Source organism: Bufo bufo, chromosome 3 (assembly GCF_905171765.1).
Source record: "Bufo bufo chromosome 3, aBufBuf1.1, whole genome shotgun sequence".
Classification (NCBI taxonomy): domain Eukaryota; kingdom Metazoa; phylum Chordata; class Amphibia; order Anura; family Bufonidae; genus Bufo; species Bufo bufo.
This window is the reverse complement of record NC_053391.1, coordinates 355,317,560-355,337,331: the sequence shown is the minus strand read 5'-3', so window position 1 is coordinate 355,337,331 and position 19,772 is coordinate 355,317,560. Positions and strand designations below refer to the sequence as shown.

The following is a 19,772-nucleotide window of genomic DNA, read 5'->3' as shown; positions in this document are numbered from 1 at the left end:
AATAAGAAGGCTATACAGAAATGGAATGAGATGTGAACTGTACGGTAACTGCATAAAGTACTTCAGAGCAATGGGCAGTTCAGCTAGACTTATCCTTCAACTGGCTGTGTATAATACTGCTTTAAGGCTACTTTCAGACTTGCGGCAGTGTGATCCGGCGGGCAGTACCGTCGTCGGAACTGGCCGCCGGATCCGCCGCTGACTGAATGCATTGCAAGGACAGATCAGTCTCTCTGCTTGTCATGCGGACAGACGAATCTGTCTTGTATCTTTTTTCACATTTTTACCGGTCTGCGCATGCGCAGGCCGGAAGAACGGATGCGGAATTCCGGCACTAATGCATTCCTATGGGAAAAAATGCCGCATCCGGCATTCAGGCAAGTCTTCAGTTTTTTTCGCCGGAGATAAAACCGTTGCATGCTACGGTTTTATCTTTTGCCTGATCAGTCAAAACGACTGAACTGAAGACATCCTGATGCATCCTGAACGGATTGCTCTCCATTCAGAATGCATGGGGATATGCCTTATCAGTTCTTTTCCGGTATAGAGCCCCAGTGACGGAACTCTATGCCGGAAAAGAAAAACGCTAGTGTGAAAGTACCCTTACTCCAATACATTTCCAAATGTAATTAAAAGTGGTTTTCCAGACCCAAAGGAATTTTTTTTTTTTTTACAAATCACCTGGCAACAGTATGAAGTAAGAAAGAAAGAGGGAGATATACTACTCTTACCAATCCTCTACAGCTCCTGTGCAGATGCTTCCCTGGTCCCTCACCAAACTCTAGTGATGATGTGGTGGTGATGTGACTGCTGCCACACCAAACGCAGCAGTAGCCAATCACTACATTACTGTTCTGGGTGGGGGTCCTGAGATGTGCCAGTGGCAGGATATCAGTGATACTGGTCAGTTGTCGGAGGGGAAAAAAAAAAAAAAGGAAAAGATAGTTGGGTTTGGGCTGGGAAAACCCTTTTATGTCTGCCTTGTTCACAGGAGCCCAGAACTGTACACAGTACTCCATGTGTGGTCTGACTAGTGATTTGTAAAGTGGCAGGACTATGTCCTCATCACGGGCATCTATGCCCCTTTTGATGCAACCCATTATCTTATTGGCCTTGGCAGCAGCTGCCTGACCCTGGTTTTTACAGCAATTTGCGGACCGCAAAAACGGCACGGTCGTGTGAACGAGCCCCTACCCAGTGTTTTACCATTTAGTATGTACGGGTGACTTGCATTATTCCTTCCCATGAACATAACCTTACATTTGTCAGTGTTTAACCTCATCTGCCCAAGCCTCCAATCTATCCAGATCCATCTGTAGCAGTATACTGTCCTCTTCAGTGTCAATAACTTTACAGTTTAGTGTCATCTGCAAAAATTAAGATAGCATCTCTTAGAAAACCTTCAAACAGTTTACCCACGACATGTTAAAAACTTACCGGCCTATAGTTTCCGGGCTCTGTTTTTGGACCCTTTTTGAATATTGGCACTACATTTGCTATGTGCCAATCCTGTGGAACACTCCCTGTCAGTATAGAGTCCTTAAATATCAGAAATAAGGGTCTTGCTATGACATTACTTAATTTGCTTAGGATACGGGGGTGTATGCCATCTGGTCCTGGCGATTTGTCTATTTTAATCTTTTTAAGACGCCGCTGTACTTATTCCTGGGTCAGACAGGGCACTTTTAATGAGGAATTTACTTTTACATTTTGCATTTCATCTGACAGTTTATTTTCTTCAGTGAATACAGTGGAGAAAAAAATAAATATAAATATATATATATATATATTTTCTCTCATCACTCTCTGCAACTCCCCCCTCATAACTCTGTAGAGGGCTGACACCTTCAGATTTATACTTTTTACCATTTATATAATTGAAGAATATTTTAGGGTTAGTTTTGCTCTCTTTGGCAATTGCTCTCTCTGTCTTTAGTTTGGCTGCTTTTATTTGTTTTTTACATATTCAAATTTTTTTCTTATAGTTTCAGTGCTTCCTCGCTACCCTCCTGTTTCAGTGATTTAAATGATTTCTTTTTGTCATTTATTGCTTTCTTTACAGTTCTATTTATCCACAGTTTTTTTCTTGTTCCTTAACCTTTTATTCCCATAAAAAGGTATGTACCTCTCACAATTAGATTTTAGGATGCTTTTAAAAATATCCCATTTTGCAGATGTATTTTTATTTTTGAAGCCTTTGTCACAGTTAGTTAGGCCTATGGCCTCTCTTAGTTGGCAAAATTTAGCTTTTTTGAAGTTTGGTATTTTTGTTCCTGAAGAAACTCTTTTGAATGATAAGTGGAAGGTTATTACTTTATGGTTACTATTTCCCAGGTGTCCAACAACCTGCACGTCTGTTGTTCTGTCAGGTCTACTGGTTAATACCAAGTCCAGTATGGCCGTCCCTCTAGTCTGTTCCTGAACCAGTTTGGAAAGGTAATAGTCTTTGGTTATTGCCAGGTTTCCTTTATGAGATATACAGGTTTCAGTTTCCCAGTCTATATCTGGGTAGTTGAAATCCCCCATAATAACCACCTCATTATGATTTGCTGCCTTGTCCATCTCGTTTAGTAGCAGATTTTCTGTGGACTCTGGTATATTAGGTGGTTTATAGTAAACTCCTATTAGTAATTTATTGTTGTTTTTAGCTCCATGTATCTCTACCCACAGTGACTCCACATGTTCATGTCCCTCACTTATATCTTCCCAGAGTGTGGGCTTTAGACAGGACTTTACATAAAGGCAGACCCCTCCCCCTCTCTGGTTTTGACGATCCTTTCTAAACAGACTATAACCCTGTACATTAACCGCCCAGTCATAGCTATCATCCAGCCATGTCTCTCACATCACAAATTCCAGTTCCACAGTTTTATTATATCAGGCTTCTGGCATTAGTATACATACATTTAAGAGGTTTATGTATATTTTGTACCCTACACATTTCCTTCTGAACTGTTCTAGCCCCTCCTTCCATTTCTCTCCCAGTCCCACTACCTTGCCCCCGGTCTCTATCTGCACTATCTTCCTATCCTGTAACATAATTACCCTCCTCCCAGTCCCTAGACACTACTCCAACCTTCTAGCCATCTTCTCCCCCAACACAGCTGCCCCTTGAGGTGCAGCCCAGCCCTACGATAGAGCCTGTAGCCAACAGAGAAGTCGGCCCAGTTCTCCAGGAACCCAAACCCCTCCTTCCTACACCAGTTCTTGAGCGACTTGTTAACCTCCCTAATCTCCCGCTGCCTTTCTCGTGTGGCTCGTGGTACCGGTCGTATTTAGGATAATACTACCTTTAAGGGCCTTGCCCTAAGCTTTTGACCTAAATCCCTGAAATCATTTTTAAAAGGACACTCCACCTACCTCTAACTTTGTCATTGGTTCCGATATGCACCATGACCACTCGATTTTCTCCTGCCCCTCCCAGTAATCTGTCAACCCGATCCGTGATGTGTCAAACTCGAGCGTCAGGAAGACAACACACGGTTCGACGATCCCGGTCTTTGTGACAGATTTCCCTATCTGTTCCCCTAATAGAGTCTCCCACTACCAGAACCTGTCTGGCCTGCCCTGCTCTCCTGGTCCCCTGCTTACTGGAGCTGACATTTCCCTGACTGGCAGAGGAAGTGTCCGGCTGCAGTAGTGCTCTCCGTGAACGGACATCTCCCTCATCTGTCAACCGTGCAAAGTTGTTGGGGTGTGTCAGATCAGGGCTAGCCTCCCTGGCACTCTTCCCTCTACCCCACTTTCTAACTGTTACCCAGCTAGATACCTCACTTTCCTTATCCTCCTTGCTACCACCCTCCCCCACATCTACCCCATAGAGTGCTTGCTCAGTGAGCAGCAAACTCTTTTCCAAATTGTCAACGCTTCTCAGTGTTGAAATTCACCCGATTAGATACTCGATGTGCGATTCCAAACGGGCAATTTGCTCACATTTTGAACAAAGATAAGCACCCTCAAACGGCTGTTCCAGGACTGCATACATCATGCAAGATGTGCACTGGACTGCGTTGTCAATATTGGAACACATACTAAGTGGGGATTACGCAACAAAAGACAAAAAATACAATATAGTGTAGTGATAAGAATCTAACTTACTGTAGTCCCCTCCTAAAGTTAATGAATCTCAAGTCACGCAATCTAAAGTCACACACTTAAAAATCAAACACGTGAACGCTCACAAACTCGCGTTATTTGCCTGCTTGTATAAATGCAGCTCTCAAACTAGCCAGCTTTTTTTCCCTCTGGATTCAAAGGGTTTATACAGACCGCTGGAGAGGGTACAGATGAGGGAAACTAAAGTAATAACTGGAATGGGGGGACTACATTACCCTGAAAGATCATCAACATTAGGGTTACTCACTTTAGAAAAAAGACGACTAAGGGGCAATCTAATAACTATGTATAAATATATCAGGGGTCAGTACAGAGATCTATCCCATCATCTATTTATCCCCAGGACTGTGACTGTGACGAGAGGACATCCTCTGCGTCTGGAGGTAAGAAGGTTAGTACACAAACATAGAAAAGGGTTCTTTACGGTAAGAGCAGTAAGACTATGGAACTCTCTGCCTGAGGAGGTGGTGATGGTGAGTACAATAAAGGAATTCAAGAGGGGCCTGGATGTATTTCTGGAGCGTAATAATATTACAGGATATAGCTACTAGAGAGGGGTCGTTGATCCAGGGAGTTATTCTGATTGCCTGATTGGATATGCCCCCATTGTCTGATAGGTGCGGGTCCCACCTAAAAAAAACCTGGTTTTACTAACCTGTTACTCAAAGAAATAAGGTGCCCAAGGGGATGTCAAGGGATGCAAGGTGCCGGCCGCACCAACCGCCGTTCGTGCCCAGCGCCGCCTTTCCAGACTTCTGCACCGCCTCCTAATCCTCTGTGCCGCCTCTCGCTCTCCCTCCCTCCCCCCTCCTCCTCCTCCTCCTGCTGTAAGATATCGCGCGTGCGCACAGGGCTCTGAGAGGCTGGCGCCAGAGTGCAGGTCATACCTGGGTTGAGCAAAGTGCCGGCGAATGCGCACTTCGCTTTAAGAAGCCAAATCGAGAAGTCCGCACGGGCGCTTCAGGCAGAGCCCTGTGCGCACGCGCGAGATCTTACAGCAGGAGGAGGGGGGGGGGATGGAGGGAGAGCGAGAGGCGGCACAGAGGATTAGGAGGCGGTGCAGAAGTCTGGAAAGGCGGCGCTGGGCACGAACGGCGGCGGGTGCGGCCGGCACCTTGCATCCCTTGACATCCCCTTGGGCACCTTATTTCTTTGAGTGACAGGTTAGTAAAACCAGTTTTTTTTTTAGCAAAATAAGGCTATGGATCACATTTAGAAGCCCACATTAGGAATCCTGATGAGGCCCTGAACATCAGCATATGTTTAGCTGACAGGGGTGAAACCTGGTGACAGAATTGAGAAACAGGGCAGTCTCCTCCTCCCTGTACCGATGCTATTCATTAGCATACCAGGCGGGAGAATTTAACAGGGGCACAGTGGGCGAACAGAGCAGAGCCCAGAAAAAAATAGTAAGCGCTCTTAGATCCCTGCACTATGCCCTACATATCCTGCTACTCATTTTATAATGTCTGGACCCATGAAAGGTCCTCTTTAAGAATCAAAATTTCCATCAGTTTTTTTTTTAATCAGTTTCACCAATTCTAAGAAAAGAAAGATAATTAGATTGGTACGTTGTAGTGCATAGCTGAAAGTAATCTGAAAAAAATGTGTGCTAACAGAACAATCTGTGTTGGAACATGCAACACTCCTTTAAATATTCTGAATAATTACTTGTGCACAGGTTGGCAGTAGAAATACTTGAACTAAACATGTTAAAACAAGACTTTTTTTTTTTTGTTTGATGGCTAGAAACAACTTAACTCATTAAGAACAGAAAAACACTTTCGGTAGTGCACCTAAGAAACAAGCAAAAGAGGACAAAGACATAAAATAGACAAAAAGCTAGCAGGCAGCAGCTCTCCAAAGTTGGCAAAATATGTACAATTTTATCCACCCCTGTGTCCAGTGCATCCAGATCATGCTATACCAGAGCTGGGAAGCACATAAGCTATCCTATCCTTAATAAAGGCTATTAATATCAGATCGGTAGGGATTTGGACGAGTCAGTCGATAGAAATGTACCAACTTCAGGCGTGGGTTGCTCCTGTGGACACATCCCTGCTGAATCCAGTCATTGGCTGCAGCAGTGCAGATGCTCATGAGAATATAAAACACATGGAACCAATGCCCAGGACCGAAGCTTCAGGGGGCAGGGGAGTAGGAATCTCCTAGGCCTCTTGCACACAACTGTATGGCTTTTTCAGTATTTTGCAGTCCGCAAAAAATACGGATGACGTCCGTGTGCATTCCGTTTTTTGCGGAACGGAACAGCTGGCCCCTGATAGAACAGTACTATCAAAAAGGAAAATAAAAAGGACAAGTTCTATCTTTGAAATGAAAAGGAAAAATGGAAATAGAAGGCATACGGAGTACCTTCCGTTTTTTTTTTTTTCCCGGATCCATTGAAATGAATGGTTCTGTATACGGTCTATATACGGAACACAAAAAAAAAAAAAAACGGAACGGAAAAAAGAAACGTTTGTGTGCAAGAGGCCTTACACAGTGGAGGCAGGCGGCACCGGTGAAACGTTACATAGTTCCAGACAACCCTTTTATGACCAGCAATGAATATAGCAGCTGCACTTTTTACATGTTTCTTTCGTTCCCATTTGGACTTGCATGAAGCTCTGCAACTCCAGGACAGACCGCTTTTCTGACTTTTTCTGAAGACAAATTCATAGATTTTTTTCTAATTATTAAGTGTATAACAGTGTTTTCCAGTTATTAAATGCATAGTGCATTGCATATTTACTTACAGGAATTTAGAAAATATCAGGAATTTCAGAAACGGTCTTCCAATAAATATGGTTTACGTTCTAGGTAGAGATGTGCGAATTTCATATTTTGAACAACATGAAATTCGCTGACCTCTAGTTTTGAGTAGCCTAATTACATGGTAAGAGCCCAAGGTTCCCATTTTACTACAGGAAATTTGTTACTACTAAATTATTGGCCAATTATGAAGGAGTGCGAGTGTAATAAAAAGGAGTCTCTGGCTGACTCCACAAGAAGTGCTTGGTCTGTACAGACCTATTATTAGGGTTAGTAGCCAGCGTGAAAACTGCAGCATTTTATGGTTTTTTATTTAAAAAGTGTAGATATTGACATAAGAAATGAAAAATAAAATCAAAAATTTAAAAATACGTTGCTTTGGAAAGTTACACTTTGGACTATTTTTGCCCACTTCCGGTTGGATTGCACCCAATGGTAAAGTATGTTTGTGTGGCTTGATTTAAAAAAAAAACAAAAAAAACACTAATATTGAGGCGGGGAAAAAAACGGTCTAGACTCGTTTTATTTACTCTGAAAATAGTGGCTGCATATTTCTGTAAATAGGAATGACTGTAATAAGCCACCATTTAATTACCCTAAAATAAATCTGTAATTTCCCATCTAATGTATGAATGAAAAGGTCATCGATAACAGCTCCGTTACATAACTTTGTTTGCCCTGTTTGTCTCCTGGTATGGATCCCAGCTGGAATTTACATTCCAGAGTCTGACAAAAAGAATAAATAATAACTGCTCTAATGAGGCTTCTACATCTATGGAACAGGAACGTCACTGGGGCCCACAGGCTCGACAGGGACCAGCAGCACCAAGAAAGTTTGACAGTAAATTTAACAAGTTGCAGACAGACCCTATAGTCCAGGTTTCCACATAGCGGTCCCAGAGAGGTGAACTTGTGAAGAACCCATGGCGTTCGCTGGGCGGTCCATTACCACCCCACAGCCACTAAGTGGAACCCAGACATTAATACTTGTTTTTTCAATGTAATTATGCTAAATAAAGGAATTATAGCAGTGGCTACAGGGTCGAGAATTGAAAAGATAATAGTTAAAATGCACATAGAAACGCTTGTTAGCGATGATCCGTCGATGTAAATGCACCACCGATTACCCGATGAATGAGCGAAATGCTTGTTCACCGCATAATTGGGTGGTTAGTGCAGGACAAAAATCCTTGCTTTCCAGTGGCAGATCGTGCTGTGTAAACTTCATCTGCTGCCGGGAAACAACGAGACAGTACGGGGAAGAGCAATGGAATTAGCGATCACTAAATGCACCGACTCCTCCGCTGGTGATCAGCAGATTGTTAGGAAGGAATGCTCCCTTCGTGACAATCTGCTTGTACATTGTCCCATGTAAAGAAACCTTAAGAGACTTGTAGAAACGTACCTTTGATAAAGTTAGTTTTCAGTCAACCTCATTCCCATAGGCAAATGAGCTGACAAGTGGCTAGCAGGCGGTCCCAGGCACAGTAGGTGCTCGCGCTCCACTCAACTCCTTCCAGTACTGCACAGTATAACACAACGAGGACGGAGTCAATCAGGACCAATGGGGAAGGTGTTGTGGACCACCCCGCTAGTAACTTGTGAGTTCACTTGCATTCGGAAATAAAATTAGTTTTCTCTGAAAGTCTAATGGCGGGTTTAGGCTACTTTCACACTAGCGGCACGGACCTCCAGAATAAAACTACGACATGTCCGACATTTACTCCACCAGCCTCTCGCCGTGCCTCGCCGGAACTCGGCCCCCATTCTAGTCAATGGGGATGGAGCGGCAGTCCGGAGGCACATGGTCACTAGCAGCAGGACGGAGCAGACCCTATGTTTGCATGAATGCTTGTTCCAGATAATTTGCCCATGTAACGCAGATGGTGTGAAATGATCTTTGGTGCAGACACCTCAATCCTATTTTCTAGGCAGCAGATTGTGCTGTGTATACACCACTCTATGGCCCAGAAACAATGAGTGATAGCAGTAGCCCTCATACAGTGGAGGCGATCTCGCCATGTACATGCAGCTCTTCACCTCCACTAACGAGCAGGCAATTATCAGGAAGGAACATTTCTGCTCGCCGATGCAGTGGAAATTCGCCTTTTAGGTAACAAAAGATATGTTTCTACATGTGTTCAAAGGAGTTCTCCTCTGTGCAGGGAAGATAGTCTACTCAGTACTTACCACCGTACCACTGTGCATTGGTGGAATCGGCAGGAATTTATGCGCCATCCTCCGCTCAGGTCTCGAACAGATGTGTACCTGAATCGTCCTGTTCAGCGACGTTAACAGTACACAAGTGAACAGAAAGACTCAGGAACATATCCGTTCGGGAATTGAGTCTGCATCCAGTCCTGGCAGTCTTGCAAGTGCAGTAGAAATGGCGAGACAGAGGGGTAAGTACCTTCCCTCCGCAGGTCAGCACACGGCAAGATTTTCAAGACAGGCCGAAGAACCCCCTTTAGGTAAAAGTATAAAAGGGAGTTCTTTAAATTTTACATTGTGACACCAACCGAATTATCTCACTAGACAACCCCTTCAACAAGGAAAGAGTTTCCAGTTTTATATAGTATGCAGTAGATAGTACCCATGCTTTCAGCAGTAGTGACAGCAGAGGCGTTTGGTACCCCACAGGCATTGGGCTCTGTCAAGGTTTTGTATGAAGGCACAGATACTTGTCCTCTGTATACCAAAAACGCCATGTTCTTGTTGAAGCAGGAGAAGAAAAAAGGTATGGACATTGTCACCTGCTGATATGTGAGTCATTAACTCTCCTCATTCAAAAACCATTTCCAGCATATTCATCACAGATATGACAGGTCACTTAAAGAGAGATATGTGCTTGGCAATACAACACTGTCACACGTCATAAGAACGTGTTGAGCAACACCACAGTTGAAAATACGTGTAAATTTACAGAAAAGATAGGCACAGGAAAAAGGAAAAAGAAAAAACATTCACAGTTGCTACAGACGCTGTCTAAGGCTAAATTGAGACGTGGCCGACAATTTCTGCACAGAATTTTCCTGAAAATCTACAAGTGTTACACGCTGATTACGTGGTGGATTTTCACCCTATGTATGCCAGGATTTTCACCCTATGTATGCCGTGCCATGCTATGGCTTTTCTGCAAAAGAATGAGACTACTAAGGATTAGAACATTTCCAAGCAGATTTTCTCTTTTCTATCTCCTGTGAATGGGGTTTGCAAATCATACTCTAAATTGCTGCAGAGCAGCCATAATATACATGTGTTAGAGCTAGAAATATTTAAGACACTGAAAAATAGATACACCGGGGCAAAATAACTACTGCTAATACTGGCTTACAGACATCACGCCATGTTTATTGCATATCGCACACCATTTCTTCCTCACCCAATGAGGAGGCCTGACCCATGACTATTCATAGGTAGTGTGCTACTTTATCAACTTATTTTTTACCATTATGCTTCAAGACCCATTTCATTAACTTACATCTTTAGAAAGAGATTACCATCCTGTACACTATGGAAGCAATTTTGGGCTGTTATATTCAATGATAGATTTCTTATTTTACAGGGAACCTTAGACTCATGAAATACACTGTACAGTCGTGGCCAAAAGTTTTGAGAATGACACAAATATTAGTTTTCACAAAGTTTGCTGCTAAACTGCTTTTAGATCTTTGTTTCAGTTGTTTCTGTGATGTAGTGAAATATAATTACACGCACTTCATACGTTTCAAAGGCTTTTATCGACAATTACATGACATTTATGCAAAAAGTCAGTATTTGCAATGTTGGCCCTTCTTTTTCAGGACCTCTGCGATTCGACTGGGCATGCTCTCAATCAACTTCTGGGCCAATTCCTGACTGATAGCAACCCATTCTTTCATAATCACTTCTTGGAGTTTGTCAGAATTAGAGGGTTTTTGTTTGTCCACCCGCCTCTTGAGGATTGACCACAAGTTCTCAATGGGATTAAGATCTGGGGAGTTTCCAGGCCATGGACCCAAAATGTCAACGTTTTGGTCCCCGAGCCACTTAGTTATCACTTTTGCCTTATGGCACGGTGCTCCATCGTGCTGGAAAATGCATTGTTCTTCACCAAACTGTTGTTGGATTGTTGGAAGAAGTTGCTGTTGGAGGGTGTTTTGGTACCATTCTTTATTCATGGCTGTGTTTTTGGGCAAAATTGTGAGTGAGCCCACTCCTTTGGATGAGAAGACACCCCACACATGAATGGTCTCAGGATGCTTTACTGTTGGCATGACACAGGACTGATGGTAGTGCTCACCTTTTCTTCTCCGGACAAGCCTTTTTCTAGATCACCATACTTTCTGCAGAAGATCAATCTGTCCCTGATGTTTTTTTGGGAGAGAAGTGGCTTCTTTGCTGCTCTTCTTGACACCAGGCCATCTTCCAAAAGTCTTCGCCTCACTGTGCATGCAGATGTGCTCACACCTGCCTGCTACCATTCCTGAGCAAGCTCTGCACTAGTGGCACTCCGATCCCGCAGCTGAATCCTCTTTAGGAGACGATCCTGGCGCTTGCTGGACTTTCTTGAACGCCCTGAAGCCTTAACAAAAATGTAACCTCTTTCCTTGAAGTTCTTGATGATCCTATAAATTGTTGATTGAGGTGCAATCTTAGTAGCCACAATATCCTTGCCTGTGAAGCCATTTTTATGCAACGCAATGATGGCTGCAGGACACCATGGTTAACAATGGAAGAACAATGATTTCAAGCATTACCCTCCTTTTAACATGTCAAGTCTGCCATTTTAACCCAATCAGCCTGACATAATGATCTCCAGCCTTGTGCTCGTCAACATTCTTACCTGAGTTAACAAGACGATTACTGAAATGATCTCAGCAGGTCCTTTAATGACAGCAATGAAATGCAGTGGAAAGCTTTTTTTGGGATTAAGTTAATTTTCATGGCAAAGAAGGACTATGCAATTCATCTGATCACTCTTCATAACATTCTGGAGTATATGCAAATTGCTATTATAAAAAAAACTTAAAGGGCTTCTGTCACCCCACTAAAGTCTTTTTTTTTTTTGGGCTAGTTAAAATTACTTATATTGCGATATATGAAAATATAATGGTCTTACTTACTTTGATTCAGCAGTTTCTTCTAAAAACAAAAGTTTTATAATATGTAAATTACATCTCTACCAGCAAGTAGGGCGGCTACTTGCTGGTAGCAGCTGCAGAAAACCGCCCCCTCGTCGTGTTGATTGACAGGGCCAGCCGGGATCTCCTCCTCCGGCCAGCCCTGTTGGCATTTCAAAAATCGTGCGCCTGTGTTCATTCAGCGCAGGCGCTCTGAGATGAGGAGGCTCGCCTCCTCAGAACTCCCTCAGTGCGCCTGCGCCGATGACATCACCGAAATAGGAGTCATCGGCGCAGGCGCACTGAGGGAGTGCTGAGGAGGCGAGCCCCCTCATCTCAGAGCGCCTGCGCCGAATGAACACAGGCGCGCGATTTTTGAAATGCCGACAGGGCTGGCCGGAGGAGGAGATCCCGGCTGGCCCTGTCAATCAACACGATGAGGGGGCGGTTTTCTGCAGCTGCTACCAGCAAGTAGCCGCCCTACTTGCTGGTAGAGACCTAATTTACATATTATAAAACTTTGTTTTTAGAAGAAACTGCTGAATCAAAGTAAGTAAGACCATTATATTTTCATATATCGCAATATAAGTAATTTTAACTAGCCCAAAAAAAAAAATGACTTTAGTGTGGTGACAGAAGCCCTTTAAGCAGCAACTTTTCCAATATTTATGTAATTCTCAAAACTTTTGGCCACGACTGTATATATAAACATAAGGTCATCACTGCAAGCAGTGTTCTTAAAGGGAGTCTGTCACCACATTTGGGCATATTAGACCGATCAAATAGGGTTATATGATCCACCCAGAACTTAAAAACGGTACCTTTGTTGTAGAAAACTGACTTTTCTTTTAGCCGAAAATGAACTTATAAGGTTATGTTAATGAGCCCTCTCAAGTGCCCAGGGCGGTCTCTCAATCCTCGGAGCCCCAGGCAGCACCTCCTAAACGGCTCATAACCCCGCCCTCCGTGCGCCTCTGCCCGCCCGTTTACTCCCCTCCCCTGTCCTTTTCCACTGCGGCTGTGCGGTCCAAATCGTAGCAGGCGCATGAGCAGTAGGTACCGTTTTTAAGTTCTGGGTGGATCATATAACCCTATTTGATCGGTCTAATATGCCCAAATGTGGTGACAGACTCCCTTTAACTATAGAGGAGGAAGAGTCTAAACAGTTTAGTTCCAAGATTCAGAGGTCAGGCAGATGAATTATTGACTCTGGTGCACCTTAGCCTGATATTTACAGAGTCATAAATACCACAAGAATAGAATGCGATTGCCTACATTTCAGAGAGATGTGATGATGAGCCTTGGACCATTATGAGCAGAATGCGGAATATGAAGTACAAACTAGTTACTTGCCATTGACAAGGTCATTATTGTGCGCCACCCAAATGATTTGATGATTAGTAATGGCAATCATGTGCACGGAAATTTAAAATTAAATCTGCTTCGGTGACCAGTAGCCTTTTTACTGCACAACATTTCCAACCACTTGCTTTCCCAGTAGGCACTGAAAAAAATGCTCATTGTGTCATGGCAAAGGCGGTCAGTCAGAGTTCTGTTCAGCCTTGGAGGCGGTATTAGGAGCCCCCATCACAGATTAAGTCAATGCCTGACAGAATTGCATGCAGTACTACATGACGGACGCCCATCAAGCCCTATTATAGTCAATGGCGTCCTCCAGGAGCTGTTTGTGCTCCTATAACAGGGCAAATCAAGGAAACAAGAACACTCATTTGAACAAAGCCTTACGTTCCATAATACAGAGCCAGAGTTAGGGTCCTTTTAGATGGACCAATGATATGTCAGATTATAGGGGGAAGAACATATGTCTAAACGCTAGTTCACGATGATCTGCCAGTGTAAAAGGTGCCAGCAATCACCGAGCAAACGCTTGTTCATCAGGTGATAGTGGGGTTAAGGCAGCCCAGAAAATCAATGTCTACACAGGGATCTGCTGGAACAATGATTTTCTATGGGGACAAGAGACAGCTGTATAGATCACTAGTCCCCATACAGTGGAGGTGATTGCGGCATTTAAATGTAGCCCTCATCTCCACTGATGATCAGGAGCATCTGCTTAGGCTACTTTCACACTTGCGGCAGAGTGATCCAGCAAGCAGTTCTGTCTCCGGAACTGCCTGCCGAATCCGGCAAAAAGTATGCCAACTGATGGCATTATTAAGACTGATCAGGATCCTGATCAGTCTTAAAAATGCCTGATCAGTCAAAAAAAAAAAAAAAAATGCATTGAAATGCCAGATCCGTCTTTCCGGTGTCATCCGGCAAAACAGATCCGGCATTTATTTTTATCACATTTTTTTCGGTCTGCGCATGCGCAGATCGGAAGGACGGATCCGCCATTCTTGTATTTTGAATGCCAGATACGGCACTAATACATTCCTATGGAAAAAAAATCCAGATCCGGCATTCAGGCAAGTCTTCAGTTTTTTTTTCGCCGGAGATGGGGTACTTTCACACTAGTGTTTTTCTTTTCCGGCATAGAGTTCCGTCACAGGGGCTCTATACCGGAAAAGAACTGATCAGGCATATCCCCATGCATTCTGAATGGAGAGTAATCCGTTCAGGATGCATCAGGATGTCTTCAGTTCAGTCATTTTGACTGATCAGGCAAAAAGAGAAAACAGTAGCATGCTACGGTTTTATCTCCGGCGAAGAAAACTGAAGACTTGCCTGAACGGATCCGGCATTTTTCCCCATAGGAATGTATAGCATGCTACGGTTTTCTCTTTTGCCTGATCAGTCAAAATGACTGAACTGAAGACATCCTGATGTATCCTGAACGGATTGCTCTCTATTCAGAATGCATGGGCATATGCCTGATCAGTTCTTTTCCGGCATTGAGCCCTTTTGTGTGAAAGTAGCCTTAGTTTCTGATAATTTGACAGATCATCTCTACGTGTAAAAGGGCCCTCAGTCACCTTATCCCTGCGATTTCAGCTCCATAAAGAGTCACACTTCCTTAACATAAAGCTCCTTTCACGCCTGCTACTAGGTGTTCTGTCCGGCAGACAATGAAAATTAATATTTTTGCCCGGTCCTTTTGTTCTCCCAGAAGATAAGGTGCCGCCCGAAGTGTCTGACAGCCGCTTTCTCCACTCTCCCCATAGCATACACAGACACGTTCAGCCAAGCCGACCGTGCATGTGTTTGGGGAAACCAGGAGGGAGGCTAGAGAGATAGCGGATGGCCGACAGCTATTAAATGTGCATGGGCAGCTTAAGTTTACATGGTCTACATTTCAGAAAGGATTAGTAAACCTCCTGCAAGGAGACTGAAAAGAGAAATTCTACCATAGACATCTCTTATTTGGAGGCTCCTATGTATCTGTTACATACTTCAGACTAAATGAAAGGCTGTAAAACATTCTTCGGGTGACACCTAAAAAATAATTCTTAAACGACTTGCTTTCAACTTCAAATAATGGAGACATTCCTCTGAGTCAACTAGAGAAACAAACCGTACCTGCCCGGAGGGAGATTTCAATGCTTTATGAACCACAAGAATCTAATGGTTTGTCTGGAATGGTGTAGGGCTGAAAACCATCTGGTAACCGCCAGGGAATCTTCGCCTTCACAGGTACCTTAAATAGCACATTCCTCTGCATATAACATCATTACTGCACCTTTACAAAGGCATGCACAAGCAATTAAGAGACATTTTTTGTTCACCTAGTGCTTTTAAAGTCCATAACAGAGTAACCTGCCCTCAATAACACTGGAAACCCAATGGCAACCTAACAGTTTACTTTACTTGATGAGGGCCACCAGGGTTTATTCAAAAATTCATGTCACGGTCCTGTTAAAAATAACTACACTTTCAGGGACATTCCAAAAGGTTTTGATCGGTGAGGTCCGAGTGCCGAGACCCTCTGTGATCGCTAAAACAAAGACGTCTCTCCTGGCTGCTCAAGATGGTCTCATACACATTCCACTGAGGAGGTCTTCAAGCTATCTCCAGCAGTGAGGAGAGACTGTGCTTAGCTAAGTACTTCTACCTTCTCATTTTAGCCATCGGTGGGAGTCTCAGCACTCGAGCCCCTACCAAATCTCTGCTGTATTAATAAGTCATGACATCTCAAAAGTTTTTCTAAAGTGCAAGAACTCTTCTAGTGTGAACAGAGCCCAATAGGCCATAGAGAAAAGGGAAAGTTCCCTTCCGAAGACCTGGTTGACAACTGATCTAGCTGCCTTTACGGTCTCTCAGCTGGCCCAGACTACCTAAAGGGGTATTCCAATCTCAGCAAAGATAAATGGTAGTCTTTGTATAATGAAGAAGTTAAACAGTTTTCCTATATAACATATTGTCGCCATCCTCACAGTTTTCTACATCTCTGCTTGCTGTCATTCCATTTACTTCCGGTGGATAACAGTCTGTTCTGGCTATATGATAGCCACATGAGTACATGTCTTGTTATATTCTTTGTATCAGAACTGTGTCTCACGTGACAAGCCGAGGACGTCTATATCCATCACATGACCATGGACAAAAAAATATTACGCGCCGAATACAGCCGCGCATGCGCATTGAATGTCTGACCGCTCCGAGCTCAGACATCTCTAATGCGCCGAATACAGCCGCGCACCGCGCATGCGCGAGAATTCGGCCCCTGCGTCACACGGAGGAGGACATGGGCGGGCTGGAGGGACGTGCTGGGCGGCCGCTGTGTATGAAGGTAGACGGAGCCTCTAGGTGCTAATGACGCCCACATAGCACCTAGAGGCTCATTAGCATATTTATAAAAGTTAGTTTTTTAGCTAAACCGCTGCCCCACAAGTGATTATAGTAGGATGGTTGGCCAGAGCAGACACTAGCAGATCGCTAGTGTCTGCCAGCTAATTATGTCATATGAAGTGATAGAAACCCTTTAAGGATACTTAAAACTCAGTAAGATAACCTGAGAGCATGGGCAAGAAGAAGATACCATAGAATACCGTTAGAGTAGTCAAACTGTAGAAAACCTGTCTCCGAGATGTACTAATGGCAGATACTATGACAGGATTTAAAAAAGGGTTACATGCTTACGTAGTAGAGTAATTATAACCCTAAATGCCATTTAACAATGAATGTTAAAATATAATGTATAACTGACTGAGAAAGGTTGAACTTGATGGACTTGTGACTTTCCAACCTGCGTTAACAACTATATGTAATTATAAGTAAACAAATGTTCCTATTAAAAAAGTATGCAAGCAGAGGTCTTGAAAATTGTAGAAAGTCCGGTACAATGGAAAATTTTATAAAAAAAAGTAACCTTTATTTGTTGAAACATAAATACCCATTTTCAGACATCCCAACCTGCAAAACCTCAGAGGGAGGTCTTTTTTTTTTTTCCTTTCACAAACTTTTTATTACATTTTCCAGACATATGCAGTATCTGCACACTTTGCTCTATGGTGTGGAGGACTGGGCTCATTACCCTGCCCCAAATTATCATATTTATGTATATGATTAAAGGGATTCTGTCACCACCTATAAGCCCTGTGAGCTAAACATCTGCTCATGTCCAGGGCAACATTCTTATTTCTAAGGTGGCCTTATAAAAGCTATTTGTGGCTTTATTCTGCGGAAAAACAGGTTTTACTAACCTGTCAATCATTGAATTAAGGTGCCCAAGCAGGGGAGGTCTGTGGATGCATGGTGCCCGGCCGCACGCATCGCCGTTCGTGCCCAGCGCCGCCTTCTACTCCTCAGTGCCGCCTCTCCCTCCCTCCCGCTTTGAGATCCCGCGCGTGCGCACAGGCTCAGCCTAAAGCGCCGTTGCGGACTGCTGGCATCAGCTTCTTCTTGCACTGTGCGCACGTGCCGAGAAGGGGACGCTGCTACAGGTTGCCGGAAAGGTTTACAGTGAGTAAACTAGAGATGGGAAGTTCGGATCTTTTACATGAATCGGTTCATTCGCTGAGCCGACAAGAAGCAAGTGAACCGAAGCTTAGGTTGCGCAATACGCATGCGCGGATGCTTGGATTCACTCGCTGAGTCGGCTCTTGGTCTGAGTCAGGAAGTTTATTTTTTAAAACCATGTGTGTAATTATCTAACCCACTGTAGGAAAAAAAACAAGCATCCAGGAGGGTGTGAATTTAACACTGGGGTAAATAATATAATTAAAATGAAGGGTTAAATGTATTTTAAAAAAAATACATCTCTCTCAATAGTTCTAGAGCTACTGAATGAGACAGAAGAAGGGATGCCTTTAACATATATCTCCTTGAGAAGCCAATTTGATCCTAAAGGGTTAATTCAACCTGTAATCTAAACTCTGTCCTGTCACTTCTCTTATCTCTCTGCTATCAGTAAACCTTTCCGGGATATATTGTCTCACATTGTCTCACATGCGGGTGTCAGGGAGCCGCTATCTAATAGTGGGAGACTCCCTGAACCTCCGGGAGACTTGAGATCCCTGCATTTTAAAGCAAACCCCCCCCCCCAATATCATTTTTTAACTAGGCAGACTAATTAGGTTGGGTTACCCAAACACCGAGCAGGACAACCCCTTAAGGACCTCCGCCATAAATGTACGCTGGAAGTCTGGTCCCCAAACATGGCGCCCACTCGTGAATGCTGCGGGCGCCATAGCCACGGGGTTTCTGCTATTTTAAATAGCAGAGACAGGCGGCACATGTATGCAATCAGCCATAATGCGATCACCCTTCAGATGCCGTGGTCAAATGTGACCACGGCATCTGATCAGTCCAGAAGCGGAAGCTGCGCACTTCCGCTCCGGTAACAGCATTCCCTGACTGAGATTGGGGAACCTGTGATATCGATGAAATAGCCCAAAGCCTCAAGCAGGCTTCGGAGCTTATTTCAAGACTATACTAATACAGGCCACCAGGTGACAGCATTGTATTGGTATAGTGCAAATGTAGTCTTCAATGACAGCTATATAGCCATCAATGAACACAATGGGCAATCTAATGATCGCCAGTTATTGTCACCCAAGGTGACAATGGGCATCGCCGCGTGCGAAAATGCCCATACAATTAAAATATAACAATATTACTGGCATAACGGGAAGAAAAAAAAAATATACAGACAATTTGCAATTTTTTGTCACTTAAACTACCAAATAATGTTTTTTATTAAAAGTGATCAATAAGTCGCCTACACTTCAAATTGGTATCACTGAAAAGAACAGATAGTCCTGCAAAAAATGAGCCCTCACATAGCCCTGTACACAACTTCAAAAGTTAGGTCAGAATATGGTTATAAAAAAAAAAATAATAATATTATTCCCCAAAGGTTTTAATTTTTTTTCACTATTAAAACGCAAGACAATCTATACAAGTCTTGACCTGGAGAATAAAGATAACAGGTCAATTTTACCACATAGTGTACAGTGTAAAAAAAAAACAAAAAAAAAAAAAAAAACACACCTTTATCAGAATTGTGTTTTTTCCCAATTCTACCCCATTTGGAATTGTTTTTCTGCTTCCTACTACATGGTATGCAACCGTAAATGGTGCCATTAGAAAGTACAACTTGTCCCACAAAAAAATAAGCCCTCATAAGGCTATGTGAATGGAAAAATAAAAAAAGTTAGGACTATGGGAAGGCGGGGAGTGAAAAACGAAAACGCAAAAATGGAAAATCTCAGGGTCCTTAAGAGGTTAATGTTATTATACTTAAAAATCCTCCTAAGTATGGTGTTTCATATGCCAGGCGAAAACTAGCGTTCAATAGAGTAATTCAAGCCAAATCACGCCATAAGCAGATGTACATTTTCACATTGCAGACATGATGCCTTTGCCATGGTAAGAGACACC

The 19,772-nt window shown here is 43.3% G+C and overlaps 1 protein-coding gene across 2 annotated transcripts in view; it reads right to left on the bottom strand.

Moving 5' to 3' along the window:
- LUZP1 (leucine zipper protein 1) overlaps positions 1-19,772 on the bottom strand; it is a 117,601-nt gene that overhangs the window by 80,296 nt on the left and 17,533 nt on the right. The gene's annotated exons all lie outside the window — the stretch shown is intronic.